A 13,115-nucleotide genomic window follows, 5' to 3' on the forward strand; every position below is an offset into this window, starting at 1 on the left:
CAGTTACTATACAAGAAATGTATCATTTTTACTTCACCAGGCAGTCATCGCATCACATTTACATAACAAAGTCTGACACAAAGACCAAGATTCTTTAGTCCATTACCACCTCCATCTGGACTGGAGGAGGGTCCACCCTGATTTGCATGTAGCCTGGCAAAACCAAGATGGACTGCAATCAGGTTCTTGATCACTTACTATACAACAAATGTATCATTTTTACTTCACCAGGCAGTCATCGCATCACATTTACATAACAAAGTCTGACACCAAGACAAAGATTCTTTAGTCCATTACCACCTCCATCTGGACTGGAGGAGGGTCCACCCTGATTTGCATGTAGCCTGGCAAAACCAAGATGGACCGCAATCAGATTGTTGATGTGGCCAAGACAGATCAGATCAATTAAGTGGCAATGTGCAATGAAAGTGTCCTCATGACGTAACATGCACATTCACAGGAATTCAAGCAAGTGCTGTCCAAATCAACCATTCTTCCTGCAGACCTACATCAATGAGGACCATAGTGAGCACTACACACACAATAAACTATTCGCCTGAACAGGGACTTGAACCCTGGACCCTCAGATTAAAAGTCTGATGCTCTACCGTCTGAGCTACCCAGGCTTCAAGAAGAGTTTTCCTGGAGGAAATGATCGCACTAAGTCCAAATCCCAATTTATATGCCAACACCCCATGAGGATAGTGCACTACTTTGGCAGTTAGTATACAAGAAATGTTTAATCTTGACTTCAGCAGGCAGTCATCGCATCACATTTACACCACAATGTTTGCCACAAGGACCAAGGTTCTTTAGACCAATCCTGCAAAGTGTGACCACATTCAATGAACCTGCAAGATCGCTGTTACCACAAGTGTGAAGAGACCGTTAGACAGTCCTCTTCATCAGAATAATGAGAAAACAGCCTTTGGAAGAATGCTGCTCATCAAGTAGACTTCTGCAGACTTGGAGAATCTATCCCAAGGAGCGCCGAAGCTGCTGTGGAGGCTTGTGATTTGCATGTAGCCTGGCAAAACCACCCTGGGTCCACCCTGATTTGCATGTAGCCTGGCAAAACCAAGATGGACTGCAATCAGGTTCTTGATCACTTACTATATTTCCTGCAAAGTGTGACCACATTCAATGAACCTGCAAGATCGCTGTTACCACAAGTGTGAAGTCTTGGTCTTGGTCTTGGTTCTTGATCAGTTACTATACAAGAAATGTATCATTTTTACTTCACCAGGCAGTCATCGCATCACATTTACATAACAAAGTCTGACACAAAGACCAAGATTCTTTAGTCCATTACCACCTCCATCTGGACTGGAGGAGGGTCCACCCTGATTTGCATGTAGCCTGGCAAAACCAAGATGGACTGCAATCAGGTTCTTGATCACTTACTATACAACAAATGTATCATTTTTACTTCACCAGGCAGTCATCGCATCACATTTACATAACAAAGTCTGACACCAAGACAAAGATTCTTTAGTCCATTACCACCTCCATCTGGACTGGAGGAGGGTCCACCCTGATTTGCATGTAGCCTGGCAAAACCAAGATGGACCGCAATCAGATTGTTGATGTGGCCAAGACAGATCCAATTAAGTGGCAATGTGCAATGAAAGTGTCCTCATGACGTAACATGCACATTCACAGGAATTCAAGCAAGTGCTGTCCAAATCAACCATTCTTCCTGCAGACCTACATCAATGAGGACCATAGTGAGCACTACACACACAATAAACTATTCGCCTGAACAGGGACTTGAACCCTGGACCCTCAGATTAAAAGTCTGATGCTCTACCGTCTGAGCTACCCAGGCTTCAAGAAGAGTTTTCCCTGGAGGAAATGATCGCACTAAGTCCAAATCCCAATTTATATGCCAACACCCCATGAGGATAGTGCACTACTTTGGCAGTTAGTATACAAGAAATGTTTAATCTTGACTTCAGCAGGCAGTCATCGCATCACATTTACACCACAATGTTTGCCACAAGGACCAAGGTTCTTTAGACCAATCCTGCAAAGTGTGACCACATTCAATGAACCTGCAAGATCGCTGTTACCACAAGTGTGAAGAGACCGTTAGACAGTCCTCTTCATCAGAATAATGAGAAAACAGCCTTTGGAAGAATGCTGCTCATCAAGTAGACTTCTGCAGACTTGGAGAATCTATCCCAAGGAGCGCCGAAGCTGTGGAGGCTTGTGATTTGCATGTAGCCTGGCAAAACCACCCTGGGTCCACCCTGATTTGCATGTAGCCTGGCAAAACCAAGATGGACTGCAATCAGGTTCTTGATCACTTACTATATTTCCTGCAAAGTGTGACCACATTCAATGAACCTGCAAGATCGCTGTTACCACAAGTGTGAAGTCTTGGTCTTGGTCTTGGTTCTTGATCAGTTACTATACAAGAAATGTATCATTTTTACTTCACCAGGCAGTCATCGCATCACATTTACATAACAAAGTCTGACACAAAGACCAAGATTCTTTAGTCCATTACCACCTCCATCTGGACTGGAGGAGGGTCCACCCTGATTTGCATGTAGCCTGGCAAAACCAAGATGGACTGCAATCAGGTTCTTGATCACTTACTATACAACAAATGTATCATTTTTACTTCACCAGGCAGTCATCGCATCACATTTACATAACAAAGTCTGACACCAAGACAAAGATTCTTTAGTCCATTACCACCTCCATCTGGACTGGAGGAGGGTCCACCCTGATTTGCATGTAGCCTGGCAAAACCAAGATGGACCGCAATCAGATTGTTGATGTGGCCAAGACAGATCCAATTAAGTGGCAATGTGCAATGAAAGTGTCCTCATGACGTAACATGCACATTCACAGGAATTCAAGCAAGTGCTGTCCAAATCAACCATTCTTCCTGCAGACCTACATCAATGAGGACCATAGTGAGCACTACACACACAATAAACTATTCGCCTGAACAGGGACTTGAACCCTGGACCCTCAGATTAAAAGTCTGATGCTCTACCGTCTGAGCTACCCAGGCTTCGAAAAGAGTTTTCCCTGGAGGAAATGATCGCACTAAGTCCAAATCCCAATTTATATGCCAACACCCCATGAGGATAGTGCACTACTTTGGCAGTTAGTATACAAGAAATGTTTAATCTTGACTTCAGCAGGCAGTCATCGCATCACATTTACACCACAATGTTTGCCACAAGGACCAAGGTTCTTTAGACCAATCCTGCAAAGTGTGACCACATTCAATGAACCTGCAAGATCGCTGTTACCACAAGTGTGAAGAGACCGTTAGACAGTCCTCTTCATCAGAATAATGAGAAAACAGCCTTTGGAAGAATGCTGCTCATCAAGTAGACTTCTGCAGACTTGGAGAATCTATCCCAAGGAGCGCCGAAGCTGCTGTGGAGGCTTGTGATTTGCATGTAGCCTGGCAAAACCACCCTGGGTCCACCCTGATTTGCATGTAGCCTGGCAAAACCAAGATGGACTGCAATCAGGTTCTTGATCACTTACTATATTTCCTGCAAAGTGTGACCACATTCAATGAACCTGCAAGATCGCTGTTACCACAAGTGTGAAGTCTTGGTCTTGGTCTTGGTTCTTGATCAGTTACTATACAAGAAATGTATCATTTTTACTTCACCAGGCAGTCATCGCATCACATTTACATAACAAAGTCTGACACAAAGACCAAGATTCTTTAGTCCATTACCACCTCCATCTGGACTGGAGGAGGGTCCACCCTGATTTGCATGTAGCCTGGCAAAACCAAGATGGACTGCAATCAGGTTCTTGATCACTTACTATACAACAAATGTATCATTTTTACTTCACCAGGCAGTCATCGCATCACATTTACATAACAAAGTCTGACACCAAGACAAAGATTCTTTAGTCCATTACCACCTCCATCTGGACTGGAGGAGGGTCCACCCTGATTTGCATGTAGCCTGGCAAAACCAAGATGGACCGCAATCAGATTGTTGATGTGGCCAAGACAGATCCAATTAAGTGGCAATGTGCAATGAAAGTGTCCTCATGACGTAACATGCACATTCACAGGAATTCAAGCAAGTGCTGTCCAAATCAACCATTCTTCCTGCAGACCTACATCAATGAGGACCATAGTGAGCACTACACACACAATAAACTATTCGCCTGAACAGGGACTTGAACCCTGGACCCTCAGATTAAAAGTCTGATGCTCTACCGTCTGAGCTACCCAGGCTTCAAGAAGAGTTTTCCTGGAGGAAATGATCGCACTAAGTCCAAATCCCAATTTATATGCCAACACCCCATGAGGATAGTGCACTACTTTGGCAGTTAGTATACAAGAAATGTTTAATCTTGACTTCAGCAGGCAGTCATCGCATCACATTTACACCACAATGTTTGCCACAAGGACCAAGGTTCTTTAGACCAATCCTGCAAAGTGTGACCACATTCAATGAACCTGCAAGATCGCTGTTACCACAAGTGTGAAGAGACCGTTAGACAGTCCTCTTCATCAGAATAATGAGAAAACAGCCTTTGGAAGAATGCTGCTCATCAAGTAGACTTCTGCAGACTTGGAGAATCTATCCCAAGGAGCGCCGAAGCTGCTGTGGAGGCTTGTGATTTGCATGTAGCCTGGCAAAACCACCCTGGGTCCACCCTGATTTGCATGTAGCCTGGCAAAACCAAGATGGACTGCAATCAGGTTCTTGATCACTTACTATATTTCCTGCAAAGTGTGACCACATTCAATGAACCTGCAAGATCGCTGTTACCACAAGTGTGAAGTCTTGGTCTTGGTCTTGGTTCTTGATCAGTTACTATACAAGAAATGTATCATTTTTACTTCACCAGGCAGTCATCGCATCACATTTACATAACAAAGTCTGACACAAAGACCAAGATTTTTTAGTCCATTACCACCTCCATCTGGACTGGAGGAGGGTCCACCCTGATTTGCATGTAGCCTGGCAAAACCAAGATGGACTGCAATCAGGTTCTTGATCACTTACTATACAACAAATGTATCATTTTTACTTCACCAGGCAGTCATCGCATCACATTTACATAACAAAGTCTGACACCAAGACAAAGATTCTTTAGTCCATTACCACCTCCATCTGGACTGGAGGAGGGTCCACCCTGATTTGCATGTAGCCTGGCAAAACCAAGATGGACCGCAATCAGATTGTTGATGTGGCCAAGACAGATCCAATTAAGTGGCAATGTGCAATGAAAGTGTCCTCATGACGTAACATGCACATTCACAGGAATTCAAGCAAGTGCTGTCCAAATCAACCATTCTTCCTGCAGACCTACATCAATGAGGACCATAGTGAGCACTACACACACAATAAACTATTCGCCTGAACAGGGACTTGAACCCTGGACCCTCAGATTAAAAGTCTGATGCTCTACCGTCTGAGCTACCCAGGCTTCGAAAAGAGTTTTCCCTGGAGGAAATGATCGCACTAAGTCCAAATCCCAATTTATATGCCAACACCCCATGAGGATAGTGCACTACTTTGGCAGTTAGTATACAAGAAATGTTTAATCTTGACTTCAGCAGGCAGTCATCGCATCACATTTACACCACAATGTTTGCCACAAGGACCAAGGTTCTTTAGACCAATCCTGCAAAGTGTGACCACATTCAATGAACCTGCAAGATCGCTGTTACCACAAGTGTGAAGAGACCGTTAGACAGTCCTCTTCATCAGAATAATGAGAAAACAGCCTTTGGAAGAATGCTGCTCATCAAGTAGACTTCTGCAGACTTGGAGAATCTATCCCAAGGAGCGCCGAAGCTGCTGTGGAGGCTTGTGATTTGCATGTAGCCTGGCAAAACCACCCTGGGTCCACCCTGATTTGCATGTAGCCTGGCAAAACCAAGATGGACTGCAATCAGGTTCTTGATCACTTACTATATTTCCTGCAAAGTGTGACCACATTCAATGAACCTGCAAGATCGCTGTTACCACAAGTGTGAAGTCTTGGTCTTGGTCTTGGTTCTTGATCAGTTACTATACAAGAAATGTATCATTTTTACTTCACCAGGCAGTCATCGCATCACATTTACATAACAAAGTCTGACACAAAGACCAAGATTCTTTAGTCCATTACCACCTCCATCTGGACTGGAGGAGGGTCCACCCTGATTTGCATGTAGCCTGGCAAAACCAAGATGGACTGCAATCAGGTTCTTGATCACTTACTATACAACAAATGTATCATTTTTACTTCACCAGGCAGTCATCGCATCACATTTACATAACAAAGTCTGACACCAAGACAAAGATTCTTTAGTCCATTACCACCTCCATCTGGACTGGAGGAGGGTCCACCCTGATTTGCATGTAGCCTGGCAAAACCAAGATGGACCGCAATCAGATTGTTGATGTGGCCAAGACAGATCCAATTAAGTGGCAATGTGCAATGAAAGTGTCCTCATGACGTAACATGCACATTCACAGGAATTCAAGCAAGTGCTGTCCAAATCAACCATTCTTCCTGCAGACCTACATCAATGAGGACCATAGTGAGCACTACACACACAATAAACTATTCGCCTGAACAGGGACTTGAACCCTGGACCCTCAGATTAAAAGTCTGATGCTCTACCGTCTGAGCTACCCAGGCTTCGAAAAGAGTTTTCCCTGGAGGAAATGATCGCACTAAGTCCAAATCCCAATTTATATGCCAACACCCCATGAGGATAGTGCACTACTTTGGCAGTTAGTATACAAGAAATGTTTAATCTTGACTTCAGCAGGCAGTCATCGCATCACATTTACACCACAATGTTTGCCACAAGGACCAAGGTTCTTTAGACCAATCCTGCAAAGTGTGACCACATTCAATGAACCTGCAAGATCGCTGTTACCACAAGTGTGAAGAGACCGTTAGACAGTCCTCTTCATCAGAATAATGAGAAAACAGCCTTTGGAAGAATGCTGCTCATCAAGTAGACTTCTGCAGACTTGGAGAATCTATCCCAAGGAGCGCCGAAGCTGCTGTGGAGGCTTGTGATTTGCATGTAGCCTGGCAAAACCACCCTGGGTCCACCCTGATTTGCATGTAGCCTGGCAAAACCAAGATGGACTGCAATCAGGTTCTTGATCACTTACTATATTTCCTGCAAAGTGTGACCACATTCAATGAACCTGCAAGATCGCTGTTACCACAAGTGTGAAGTCTTGGTCTTGGTCTTGGTTCTTGATCAGTTACTATACAAGAAATGTATCATTTTACTTCACCAGGCAGTCATCGCATCACATTTACATAACAAAGTCTGACACAAAGACCAAGATTCTTTAGTCCATTACCACCTCCATCTGGACTGGAGGAGGGTCCACCCTGATTTGCATGTAGCCTGGCAAAACCAAGATGGACTGCAATCAGGTTCTTGATCACTTACTATACAACAAATGTATCATTTTTACTTCACCAGGCAGTCATCGCATCACATTTACATAACAAAGTCTGACACCAAGACAAAGATTCTTTAGTCCATTACCACCTCCATCTGGACTGGAGGAGGGTCCACCCTGATTTGCATGTAGCCTGGCAAAACCAAGATGGACCGCAATCAGATTGTTGATGTGGCCAAGACAGATCCAATTAAGTGGCAATGTGCAATGAAAGTGTCCTCATGACGTAACATGCACATTCACAGGAATTCAAGCAAGTGCTGTCCAAATCAACCATTCTTCCTGCAGACCTACATCAATGAGGACCATAGTGAGCACTACACACACAATAAACTATTCGCCTGAACAGGGACTTGAACCCTGGACCCTCAGATTAAAAGTCTGATGCTCTACCGTCTGAGCTACCCAGGCTTCAAGAAGAGTTTTCCTGGAGGAAATGATCGCACTAAGTCCAAATCCCAATTTATATGCCAACACCCCATGAGGATAGTGCACTACTTTGGCAGTTAGTATACAAGAAATGTTTAATCTTGACTTCAGCAGGCAGTCATCGCATCACATTTACACCACAATGTTTGCCACAAGGACCAAGGTTCTTTAGACCAATCCTGCAAAGTGTGACCACATTCAATGAACCTGCAAGATCGCTGTTACCACAAGTGTGAAGAGACCGTTAGACAGTCCTCTTCATCAGAATAATGAGAAAACAGCCTTTGGAAGAATGCTGCTCATCAAGTAGACTTCTGCAGACTTGGAGAATCTATCCCAAGGAGCGCCGAAGCTGCTGTGGAGGCTTGTGATTTGCATGTAGCCTGGCAAAACCACCCTGGGTCCACCCTGATTTGCATGTAGCCTGGCAAAACCAAGATGGACTGCAATCAGGTTCTTGATCACTTACTATATTTCCTGCAAAGTGTGACCACATTCAATGAACCTGCAAGATCGCTGTTACCACAAGTGTGAAGTCTTGGTCTTGGTCTTGGTTCTTGATCAGTTACTATACAAGAAATGTATCATTTTTACTTCACCAGGCAGTCATCGCATCACATTTACATAACAAAGTCTGACACAAAGACCAAGATTCTTTAGTCCATTACCACCTCCATCTGGACTGGAGGAGGGTCCACCCTGATTTGCATGTAGCCTGGCAAAACCAAGATGGACTGCAATCAGGTTCTTGATCACTTACTATACAACAAATGTATCATTTTTACTTCACCAGGCAGTCATCGCATCACATTTACATAACAAAGTCTGACACCAAGACAAAGATTCTTTAGTCCATTACCACCTCCATCTGGACTGGAGGAGGGTCCACCCTGATTTGCATGTAGCCTGGCAAAACCAAGATGGACCGCAATCAGATTGTTGATGTGGCCAAGACAGATCCAATTAAGTGGCAATGTGCAATGAAAGTGTCCTCATGACGTAACATGCACATTCACAGGAATTCAAGCAAGTGCTGTCCAAATCAACCATTCTTCCTGCAGACCTACATCAATGAGGACCATAGTGAGCACTACACACACAATAAACTATTCGCCTGAACAGGGACTTGAACCCTGGACCCTCAGATTAAAAGTCTGATGCTCTACCGTCTGAGCTACCCAGGCTTCAAAAGAGTTTTCCTGGAGGAAATGATCGCACTAAGTCCAAATCCCAATTTATATGCCAACACCCCATGAGGATAGTGCACTACTTTGGCAGTTAGTATACAAGAAATGTTTAATCTTGACTTCAGCAGGCAGTCATCGCATCACATTTACACCACAATGTTTGCCACAAGGACCAAGGTTCTTTAGACCAATCCTGCAAAGTGTGACCACATTCAATGAACCTGCAAGATCGCTGTTACCACAAGTGTGAAGAGACCGTTAGACAGTCCTCTTCATCAGAATAATGAGAAAACAGCCTTTGGAAGAATGCTGCTCATCAAGTAGACTTCTGCAGACTTGGAGAATCTATCCCAAGGAGCGCCGAAGCTGCTGTGGAGGCTTGTGATTTGCATGTAGCCTGGCAAAACCACCCTGGGTCCACCCTGATTTGCATGTAGCCTGGCAAAACCAAGATGGACTGCAATCAGGTTCTTGATCACTTACTATATTTCCTGCAAAGTGTGACCACATTCAATGAACCTGCAAGATCGCTGTTACCACAAGTGTGAAGTCTTGGTCTTGGTCTTGGTTCTTGATCAGTTACTATACAAGAAATGTATCATTTTTACTTCACCAGGCAGTCATCGCATCACATTTACATAACAAAGTCTGACACAAAGACCAAGATTCTTTAGTCCATTACCACCTCCATCTGGACTGGAGGAGGGTCCACCCTGATTTGCATGTAGCCTGGCAAAACCAAGATGGACTGCAATCAGGTTCTTGATCACTTACTATACAACAAATGTATCATTTTTACTTCACCAGGCAGTCATCGCATCACATTTACATAACAAAGTCTGACACAAAGACCAAGATTCTTTAGTCCATTACCACCTCCATCTGGACTGGAGGAGGGTCCACCCTGATTTGCATGTAGCCTGGCAAAACCAAGATGGACCGCAATCAGATTGTTGATGTGGCCAAGACAGATCCAATTAAGTGGCAATGTGCAATGAAAGTGTCCTCATGACGTAACATGCACATTCACAGGAATTCAAGCAAGTGCTGTCCAAATCAACCATTCTTCCTGCAGACCTACATCAATGAGGACCATAGTGAGCACTACACACACAATAAACTATTCGCCTGAACAGGGACTTGAACCCTGGACCCTCAGATTAAAAGTCTGATGCTCTACCGTCTGAGCTACCCAGGCTTCAAGAAGAGTTTTCCCTGGAGGAAATGATCGCACTAAGTCCAAATCCCAATTTATATGCCAACACCCCATGAGGATAGTGCACTACTTTGGCAGTTAGTATACAAGAAATGTTTAATCTTGACTTCAGCAGGCAGTCATCGCATCACATTTACACCACAATGTTTGCCACAAGGACCAAGGTTCTTTAGACCAATCCTGCAAAGTGTGACCACATTCAATGAACCTGCAAGATCGCTGTTACCACAAGTGTGAAGAGACCGTTAGACAGTCCTCTTCATCAGAATAATGAGAAAACAGCCTTTGGAAGAATGCTGCTCATCAAGTAGACTTCTGCAGACTTGGAGAATCTATCCCAAGGAGCGCCGAAGCTGCTGTGGAGGCTTGTGATTTGCATGTAGCCTGGCAAAACCACCCTGGGTCCACCCTGATTTGCATGTAGCCTGGCAAAACCAAGATGGACTGCAATCAGGTTCTTGATCACTTACTATATTTCCTGCAAAGTGTGACCACATTCAATGAACCTGCAAGATCGCTGTTACCACAAGTGTGAAGTCTTGGTCTTGGTCTTGGTTCTTGATCAGTTACTATACAAGAAATGTATCATTTTTACTTCACCAGGCAGTCATCGCATCACATTTACATAACAAAGTGTGACACAAAGACCAAGATTCTTTAGTCCATTACCACCTCCATCTGGACTGGAGGAGGGTCCACCCTGATTTGCATGTAGCCTGGCAAAACCAAGATGGACTGCAATCAGGTTCTTGATCACTTACTATACAACAAATGTATCATTTTTACTTCACCAGGCAGTCATCGCATCACATTTACATAACAAAGTCTGACACCAAGACAAAGATTCTTTAGTCCATTACCACCTCCATCTGGACTGGAGGAGGGTCCACCCTGATTTGCATGTAGCCTGGCAAAACCAAGATGGACCGCAATCAGATTGTTGATGTGGCCAAGACAGATCCAATTAAGTGGCAATGTGCAATGAAAGTGTCCTCATGACGTAACATGCACATTCACAGGAATTCAAGCAAGTGCTGTCCAAATCAACCATTCTTCCTGCAGACCTACATCAATGAGGACCATAGTGAGCACTACACACACAATAAACTATTCGCCTGAACAGGGACTTGAACCCTGGACCCTCAGATTAAAAGTCTGATGCTCTACCGTCTGAGCTACCCAGGCTTCAAAAGAGTTTTCCTGGAGGAAATGATCGCACTAAGTCCAAATCCCAATTTATATGCCAACACCCCATGAGGATAGTGCACTACTTTGGCAGTTAGTATACAAGAAATGTTTAATCTTGACTTCAGCAGGCAGTCATCGCATCACATTTACACCACAATGTTTGCCACAAGGACCAAGGTTCTTTAGACCAATCCTGCAAAGTGTGACCACATTCAATGAACCTGCAAGATCGCTGTTACCACAAGTGTGAAGAGACCGTTAGACAGTCCTCTTCATCAGAATAATGAGAAAACAGCCTTTGGAAGAATGCTGCTCATCAAGTAGACTTCTGCAGACTTGGAGAATCTATCCCAAGGAGCGCCGAAGCTGCTGTGGAGGCTTGTGATTTGCATGTAGCCTGGCAAAACCACCCTGGGTCCACCCTGATTTGCATGTAGCCTGGCAAAACCAAGATGGACTGCAATCAGGTTCTTGATCACTTACTATATTTCCTGCAAAGTGTGACCACATTCAATGAACCTGCAAGATCGCTGTTACCACAAGTGTGAAGTCTTGGTCTTGGTCTTGGTTCTTGATCAGTTACTATACAAGAAATGTATCATTTTTACTTCACCAGGCAGTCATCGCATCACATTTACATAACAAAGTCTGACACAAAGACCAAGATTCTTTAGTCCATTACCACCTCCATCTGGACTGGAGGAGGGTCCACCCTGATTTGCATGTAGCCTGGCAAAACCAAGATGGACTGCAATCAGGTTCTTGATCACTTACTATACAACAAATGTATCATTTTTACTTCACCAGGCAGTCATCGCATCACATTTACATAACAAAGTCTGACACCAAGACAAAGATTCTTTAGTCCATTACCACCTCCATCTGGACTGGAGGAGGGTCCACCCTGATTTGCATGTAGCCTGGCAAAACCAAGATGGACCGCAATCAGATTGTTGATGTGGCCAAGACAGATCCAATTAAGTGGCAATGTGCAATGAAAGTGTCCTCATGACGTAACATGCACATTCACAGGAATTCAAGCAAGTGCTGTCCAAATCAACCATTCTTCCTGCAGACCTACATCAATGAGGACCATAGTGAGCACTACACACACAATAAACTATTCGCCTGAACAGGGACTTGAACCCTGGACCCTCAGATTAAAAGTCTGATGCTCTACCGTCTGAGCTACCCAGGCTTCAAGAAGAGTTTTCCCTGGAGGAAATGATCGCACTAAGTCCAAATCCCAATTTATATGCCAACACCCCATGAGGATAGTGCACTACTTTGGCAGTTAGTATACAAGAAATGTTTAATCTTGACTTCAGCAGGCAGTCATCGCATCACATTTACACCACAATGTTTGCCACAAGGACCAAGGTTCTTTAGACCAATCCTGCAAAGTGTGACCACATTCAATGAACCTGCAAGATCGCTGTTACCACAAGTGTGAAGAGACCGTTAGACAGTCCTCTTCATCAGAATAATGAGAAAACAGCCTTTGGAAGAATGCTGCTCATCAAGTAGACTTCTGCAGACTTGGAGAATCTATCCCAAGGAGCGCCGAAGCTGCTGTGGAGGCTTGTGATTTGCATGTAGCCTGGCAAAACCACCCTGGGTCCACCCTGATTTGCATGTAGCCTGGCAAAACCAAGATGGACTGCAATC

The 13,115-nt window shown here is 44.2% G+C and overlaps 11 non-coding genes across 11 annotated transcripts; all 11 read right to left on the minus strand.

The window, feature by feature from the left end:
• Window positions 1-553: 553 nt before the first annotated feature.
• On the minus strand, window positions 554-626 carry trnak-uuu. The gene has a single exon. It is a non-coding gene; the product is annotated as a tRNA-Lys (tRNA).
• A 1,129-nt stretch (window positions 627-1,755) lies between these two features.
• Window positions 1,756-1,828, minus strand: trnak-uuu. Its single transcript has one exon. It is a non-coding gene; the product is annotated as a tRNA-Lys (tRNA).
• Window positions 1,829-2,955: 1,127 nt separating this feature from the next.
• On the minus strand, window positions 2,956-3,028 carry trnak-uuu. Its single transcript has one exon. It is a non-coding gene; the product is annotated as a tRNA-Lys (tRNA).
• Window positions 3,029-4,158: 1,130 nt separating this feature from the next.
• trnak-uuu lies at window positions 4,159-4,231 on the minus strand. The gene has a single exon. It is a non-coding gene; the product is annotated as a tRNA-Lys (tRNA).
• A 1,129-nt stretch (window positions 4,232-5,360) lies between these two features.
• trnak-uuu lies at window positions 5,361-5,433 on the minus strand. Its single transcript has one exon. It is a non-coding gene; the product is annotated as a tRNA-Lys (tRNA).
• Window positions 5,434-6,563: 1,130 nt separating this feature from the next.
• Window positions 6,564-6,636, minus strand: trnak-uuu. The gene has a single exon. It is a non-coding gene; the product is annotated as a tRNA-Lys (tRNA).
• Window positions 6,637-7,765: 1,129 nt separating this feature from the next.
• Window positions 7,766-7,838, minus strand: trnak-uuu. Its single transcript has one exon. It is a non-coding gene; the product is annotated as a tRNA-Lys (tRNA).
• A 1,129-nt stretch (window positions 7,839-8,967) lies between these two features.
• Window positions 8,968-9,040, minus strand: trnak-uuu. Its single transcript has one exon. It is a non-coding gene; the product is annotated as a tRNA-Lys (tRNA).
• Window positions 9,041-10,168: 1,128 nt separating this feature from the next.
• Window positions 10,169-10,241, minus strand: trnak-uuu. Its single transcript has one exon. It is a non-coding gene; the product is annotated as a tRNA-Lys (tRNA).
• A 1,130-nt stretch (window positions 10,242-11,371) lies between these two features.
• On the minus strand, window positions 11,372-11,444 carry trnak-uuu. Its single transcript has one exon. It is a non-coding gene; the product is annotated as a tRNA-Lys (tRNA).
• A 1,128-nt stretch (window positions 11,445-12,572) lies between these two features.
• On the minus strand, window positions 12,573-12,645 carry trnak-uuu. Its single transcript has one exon. It is a non-coding gene; the product is annotated as a tRNA-Lys (tRNA).
• Window positions 12,646-13,115: the final 470 nt, after the last annotated feature.

The sequence above is a fragment of the Siniperca chuatsi genome, linkage group LG10, assembly GCF_020085105.1.
Source record: "Siniperca chuatsi isolate FFG_IHB_CAS linkage group LG10, ASM2008510v1, whole genome shotgun sequence".
Taxonomy (NCBI): Eukaryota; Metazoa; Chordata; class Actinopteri; order Centrarchiformes; family Sinipercidae; genus Siniperca; species Siniperca chuatsi.